General features: G+C 44.1%; 1 protein-coding gene across 1 annotated transcript in view; it reads left to right on the top strand.

Annotated features, from left to right (window-relative positions):
- Positions 1–1,259, top strand: part of CTPS2 (CTP synthase 2) — a 73,895-nt gene extending 72,636 nt beyond the window's left edge. Inside the window, exon 18 of the mRNA XM_009884674.1 lies at positions 1,010–1,259. The gene's annotated coding sequence lies outside the window, so the exon portion shown is untranslated. The remainder of the gene's footprint in view (positions 1–1,009) is intronic.
- The last annotated feature ends 5,410 nt before the right edge of the window (positions 1,260–6,669 follow it).

Genomic DNA, 6,669 nt, shown 5'->3' with positions numbered 1-6,669 from the left:
CAACAGAGTTGTAGCTGGTATGGTACTCCGATACATGTATACATTCATGCTTTTCAGGATTTCTGAGGACTTCTGTAAGCAGGACACAACTTTTCCCTCTGATTTCATTCCTCTCACATGGTGTAGTCAGTAAGCAGCTGTGCCAGACAGACAGTTAAGGCTGCATATGAATGATGCATTTCTGCCTGATGGTCTCCTGATTAAAATATTGGCATGAGATGCTAGAAATTGGAGTTTAGTCCTTAGCCGCAGCATGGGTTTCTTCTGGGATTTTTAATTTATTTCTTTTTCCCTCTCATGTACCACACGTTAAAGATAATGATACATTCCCAGATCATGAGAGTGGACAACAGAAATAGTGTATGCAGATACAGTACTGATGCATGTCCTAGCGTGACAAAATGTTCCTTTTCACTCTTGCCTGCATCCTTCCCACCTCCAAACATCATGGCTCTGTTTCTTGAGACCAACACATAGTACAGGACAGCCCCTTCAGCTTTGACCTTGCTTTCCTTAATGGAATTTATGAATAGTAATTCTCCGTTTACCATTGCAGATGTGACTTCTTCAGTGCGTGAATGAATGTACTTTTGTCATGCTTTTAAGTAGTTATCAGTAGTAAAGCTGATTTTGTTTGAGCATGTCACTAGTGGATACCAAATGTATTCAACAGAATTACTCTAGAAAGGATTAAATAACTAATTTCAGATGTAAAAGAAGGATAGAAGCATTGGCTTATTTTTTTTTATCTCAATATTAATTCTACCCATTAATCAGAGCTGGATATACATGTAGACTATATTTAGCTTTGTGGTTTTGCTTTATGCTGTTTGACCTAGATGAAATACATCTACTTGTAGTATTTACCATAGGACTACTTTGAAGTCAGTCAACAGATTTGAGAGAAACTGACATAAGCATGAAATAAACTGAGTTACAGAAGAAATATTTTTAATCATTATTTTTTTTCCATGTATTCTTCCTTCCCCTCCCTCTTTTTATATTGCAGAAAGTTGGGAACAGGACAGTATTGAATAGAAGAAAGCAGAAGAGTAAGCTGCTTATGGTCCTCGTAGCATCTTCTCCTACACTGTGTTCAACAATTCTTTTTACAGATGACAATATTACTCTTCTGTATAAACGCTGTTTCTCTTTTAAAATGACAAAATGGTTGTGCACCTTAGCTGTTAATCAATATTGATCTTGTCCTATATTTCAGAATGATCTCAGGTGAATATGTATTAATTCACTAGTTCACAACTGTTCTTGATTTGAAGGAAGATTTGATTGTTTTCAGTTCGCCTTAGAACAGGAAGATAAAATGCATTAGTTCTTGTGAATGAGAGGGAATGCACTAAAAAATTTAAGGGAAAGTTGTCTTATCCATGAGCAGTAGAGAACTGTTTCAGGTTGGTTTCCCTATTAAGCTTGTTGTATATATATATTTTTTTTACTTTTTTGCTGTTCAATATGTACAAATGAGAAATTGTTGCTGTATTTCAGCTCTTTGTGGTTTTAATAATTGATGTTGGATACACTTCACTTTGCTTTTATAAGTGCTTTCACTTTACAAAAGTTCAAATGTATTTGCTCTATTTCTCCTGAAAGTCTGATAATACTGAATGTAATTCTGACCTACAAAATTACAGAAGTGATAATAGAAGGTGGTTTTGTATTTGTATTTTGTGAGAGAGGAAGTAGATACACTCACCTCTTAAAATGTAATTTGAACACTTGCCTGAAAGTTGTGGAAGAAGCAGTTGCAAACCTGGAGCATTATCTGGGCTCCAGCCATGCAACACTCAGTTAATTTCAATAAATGAGTGTAAAGGTGACTTAAGGTTCACCCTCGTTTTCCCTCATCCAGTGGCCACTCCATGGTCGTGGCACTCATTCCCCAATAGAATAGAACAATGTATTGTAATTTAGAAATCACAAATTATTGCACTGCATGACAGTAGCAGGCAGCTTGGCAAAGCCAGGATGGCACTGAACTGCTGAGACAGAAAGGGAAGGTGAGAGGTGTTGTACTGCATTTAAGGCTGGATCCCATTAGCAGTGTGGCATCATCAGACCTGTCACAGAAGCTGGACCTGAGCTATGTAACTGACGGGCTCCGGATGCCTGGGGCACCTTTTCCTATAAAGAAAACTTCTGAATTTTGAGCTTTGTGTTTCATTTTGGTTTGGGGCAAAGTGACTTTTTTAATTCATCAAAAGTTAAATATCTGTACAAAAGTAAAAAGCACCATGTCCCTTAATACAGCTTTGGAAAACAGTAAATTTGAGAGCTTTGTGTTGCTTTAGAAAATCTCAGGTTACACAGCCAATTTATCTCTTTGCTAATAGAAGCTTTAATGCCAATGAAATATAAAATGCATTCCTAGGGCAGCGTTTTTCTGAAGTGGTCTGCAAGTGCGTGCCTTAGAAATAGCAGGTATTGACAGAATTGGTGTCACTGTATGTCTTCCCCAATGAGAGACACTGGCCACTGGCTTGTGAAAAGTGAAGCATTTCCTAAGATTGTCTGTAATGTGCAAATGTATTTGCAAACATATTAAATTTTGTTACTCAGAAGTGTTTACATACTGTGTTAAAGAATCATAGTGCCAATTGTGAACTGTGGTGTCAAGGAGGGAATTTTTCATTTAGTCATGTCCGAGTTGCATTGTTTGTGAGAAGCTGTGATTTATCAAAAAAAAAAAAGAGGGGACAAAAAGACATACAACCTGGAGCGAAGCTGGAAACAGCACCTTAATCTCCCAGCACCCTTAGCAATCCTCTTCCTGCTAACTGTGCTACACAAAGCAGTATCCTGGAGATGAACACATCGCTGTCACAAGAGATCCGTCTCCCAGTTGAGCTGACAGGAGCAGCAGCATGCCATTTCCAAAATGGAAGGCAGCAAATGAACCTTTTCCAGTCAAATCCTGGGCTTCATTAGGAGCGTTGCCAGCAGGTCGAGGGAGGTGATCCTTCCCCTCTATTTAGTCCTGGTGAGGCCACACCTGGAATGCTGTGTCCAGTTCTGGACAGCCCAGTACAAGAGAGACATGAGCATACTGGAGGGAGTCCAGCAGAGGGCCGCTAAAGTGATTAAAGGACTGGAGCATCCCTCCTGGGAGGAAAGGCTGAAAGTGTACTGGTTTTGGCTGGGACCGAGTTAATTTTGTTCATAGTAGCTTGTCTGGGGCCGGTTATGTTTTGGATTTGTGCTGAAAACAGTGCTGGTAACACAGGGGTGTTTCAGCTGTTGCTGAGCAGTGCTTACACAGCCTCGAGGTCTTTTCTGCTTCTCACCCCACCAGTGAGTGGGCTGGGGGTGCACAAAAAATTGGGAGGGGACACAGCTGGGACAGCTGACCCCAACTGACCAAAGGGATATTCCATACCATATGACATCATGCTCAGCAGTAAAAGTTGGGGAAAGAAGGAGGAAGGGGGGATGCTTGGAGATACAGGTTTGTCTTCCCAAGTTACTGTTACACGTGATGCAGCCCTGCTTTCCTGGGAATGGCTGAACACCTGCCTGCCACAGCTGGGACTGTTCAGCCTGGAGAAGAGAAGGCTGGAGGTGGGAGGGGGGAAATCTCATTCATGTGTATAAATACCTGGAGGGAGGGCGCAGAGAGGACAGGGCCAGGCTCTTCTCAGAGGTGCCTGGTGACAGGACTGGAGGCAGTGGACACAAACTAAAACCGGAGGCTCCATGTGAACATCAGGAAACGCTTTTTCTACTGTGAGGGTGACCATACACTAGCACAGGTTGCTCAGGGAAGTTCTGGAGTCTCCATCCTTGGAGGTACTCAAAAGCTGCCTGGTTAGTGGCCCTGGGCAACTGGCTCTAGGTGGCACTGCCTGAGTAACAGAGGTGGACCAGATGACTTACAGAGGTCCCTTCCAACCTCAACCATTCTGTGAAATGAAGCATGATTGTCACAAGCAACCTATAGCTAGGCTTCTCTCACTAAAGAGATAGAAGGGTGTGAAAAAGCTAAACCTTAAACACACAGTCCAAAGTCTGAAGAAATAATTCCTAAGCATGGATGGAGCGTAAAGTTTGAAAGTTGACTTTCGCCCTTCTGAAGCAAAATGTGTGTGAAGCATGCTTTTGCATTATTTCAGACCTCTCATCCTTTTTGAGTAAGGACCTTCAGTGGAAATGTATTTATTTCCATTTTTATGTTTACACCTAATATAGCAATCTAGCAGAGAGCAGTATTTTGTCAGTGCTGTAGCAGGACAAGACAGACAGCCTGCTAATACAGAAATACACACCAAATTTTAACAAAGCGAGATTCACAGAATTCACAGAATTCACAGAATTGTTAGGGTTGGAAGGGACCTCTGGAGATCATCTAGTCCAACCCTCCTGCCAGAGCAGGGTCACCTACAGCACGTTACACAGGACAGCGTCCAGGCGGGTTTTGAATGTCTCCAGAGTGGGAGACTCCACCACCTCTCTGGGCAGCCTGTTCCAGTGCTCCACTACCCTCAAAGTAAAGAAGTTCCTTCTCATGTTAAGATGGAACTTCCTATGTTCAAGTTTATGCCCATTACCCCTCGTCCTATCACTGGGTGCCACTGAAAAAAGACTACTCCCATCCCCCTGGCATCCTCCCATTAAGTATTTGTATGTATTAATAAGATCCCCCCTCAATCTTCTTTTCTCTAGACTAAAGAGACCCAAGTCCCTCAGCCTTTCCTCATAAGAAAGGTGCTCCAGTCCCCTAATCATCTTTGTTGCCCTTTGCTGGACCCTCTCCAGCAGTTCCCTGTCTTTCTTGAACTGGGGAGCCCAGAACTGGACACAGTACTCCAGATGCGGTCTCACCAGGGCAGAGTAGAGGGGGAGGATGACCTCCCTCGACCTGCTGGCCACACTCTTCTTGATGCACCCCAGGATGCCATTCGCCTTCTTGGCCGCCAGGGCACATTGCTGGCTCATGGTCATCCTGTTGTCCACCAGGACTCCCAGGTCCCTCTCCACAGAGCTGCTCTCCAGGAGGTCAGCCCCCAACCTGTACTGGTGCATGGGGTTATTCCTCCCCAGGTGCAGTACCCTACACTTACCCTTGTTGAACTTCATAAGGTTTCTTTCTGCCCAACTCTCCAGCCTGGCGAGGTCACGCTGTAAGGCAGCACAGCCTTCTGGCGTGTCAGCCACTCCTCCCAGTTTTGTGTCATCAGCAAACTTGCTGATGGTACACTCTATCCCTTCATCCAGATCATTGATGAATATGTTGAACAAAACTGGGCCCAGTACTGACCCCTGAGGGACACCACTTGTTACTAACCTCCAACTAGACTCTGCGCCACTAACCACAACCCTCTGAGCTCTATCTGTAAGCCAGTTCTCAATCCACCTCACTGTCCATTCATCTAAGCCACACTTCCTAAGCTTTCCTGTGAGGATGATGTGGGAGACAGTGTCGAAAGCCTTGCCAAAGTCAAGGTAGACAACATCCACTGCCCTCCCCTCATCCACCCATCTAGTTACTTTGTCATAGAAGGCTATCAGATTAGTCAGACATGACTTCCCCTTGGTGAATCCATGTTGACTACTTCTGATAATCTTCTTTTCATCCAGGTGCTTTGAGATGACTCCCAGAACAAGCTGCTCCATCATCTTCCCAGGGATGGAGGTGAGGCTGACCGGCCTGTAGTTTCCCGGGTCATCCTTCCTGCCCTTTTTGAAGACTGGAGTGACATTGGCTATCCTCCAGTCCTCAGGCACCTCACCTGTCCTCCAGGACCTTTCAAAGATAATGGAGAGAGGCCCAGCAATGACTTCCCCCAGCTCCCTCAGCACACGAGGGTGCATCCCATCAGGCCCCATGGATTTATGTATATCCAATTTATCTAACTGATCTTTAACGTGCTCCTTGTCAACCAAGGGATAGTCTTGTTTCCCCCAGACTTTCTCTGTTACCTGCAAAGTCGGGGTCTCACAAGGACTGGCCCGAACAGTGAAGACAGAAGCAAAGAAGGCATTTAGCAACTCCGCCTTCTCTGCATCATCCGTCACCACAGCACCTGTCTCATTCAACAACGGGCCCACATTTTCCCTAGTTTTCCTTTTGTCTCCTATATACTTAAAGAAACCCTTCCTGTTGGCCTTGACATCCCTCGCCAGGTTCAATTCCAAGGCTGCCTTGGCTTTCCTTGTTTCCTCCCTGCATACCCTGACAGCATTCTTGTATTCCTCCCAAGCAGTCAGCCCCTTCTTCCACCTATTGTAAACTCCCTTCTTCCACCTGAGCCTTTTCAGAAGGTCCCTGCTCAGCCAAGCAGGTCTCCTTCTCCCCTTGCCTGATTTCTTTCTCTTTGGGATGCACTGATCCTGAGCTTGGAGGAGGTGACGCTTAAATAGCAGCCAGATTTTGCTTAAGCCAGAGATTGCTTATATGTTTTTCATTTGCATGTGAATAATGGACTTTGGATTCTTGTAAGGGATAACAATGAAATAAAGCAGTTTGCTTTGGTGTTTTCATTCTAAAGTGGGGCATGAAAGACGTAGAAAGAAATGTTTACTCTGAAAGCATTGATCTGCATCATGTTGTGTGATTGTGTCTTGATAGACTTGGATCCATTCTTCCTTCTTGGGAAGCATGAACTGTTGAGCAGGTAACCTAATGTACTAAACTGTCTAGGTCAGTACCAACGGTTA

This window comes from Charadrius vociferus, unplaced genomic scaffold (genome assembly GCF_000708025.1).
Source record: "Charadrius vociferus isolate BGI_N301 unplaced genomic scaffold, ASM70802v2 scaffold200, whole genome shotgun sequence".
NCBI classification, from domain to species: Eukaryota; Metazoa; Chordata; class Aves; order Charadriiformes; family Charadriidae; genus Charadrius; species Charadrius vociferus.
The sequence above is the reverse complement of the archived record's forward strand: the minus strand, read 5'-3'. Positions and strand labels throughout refer to the sequence as shown.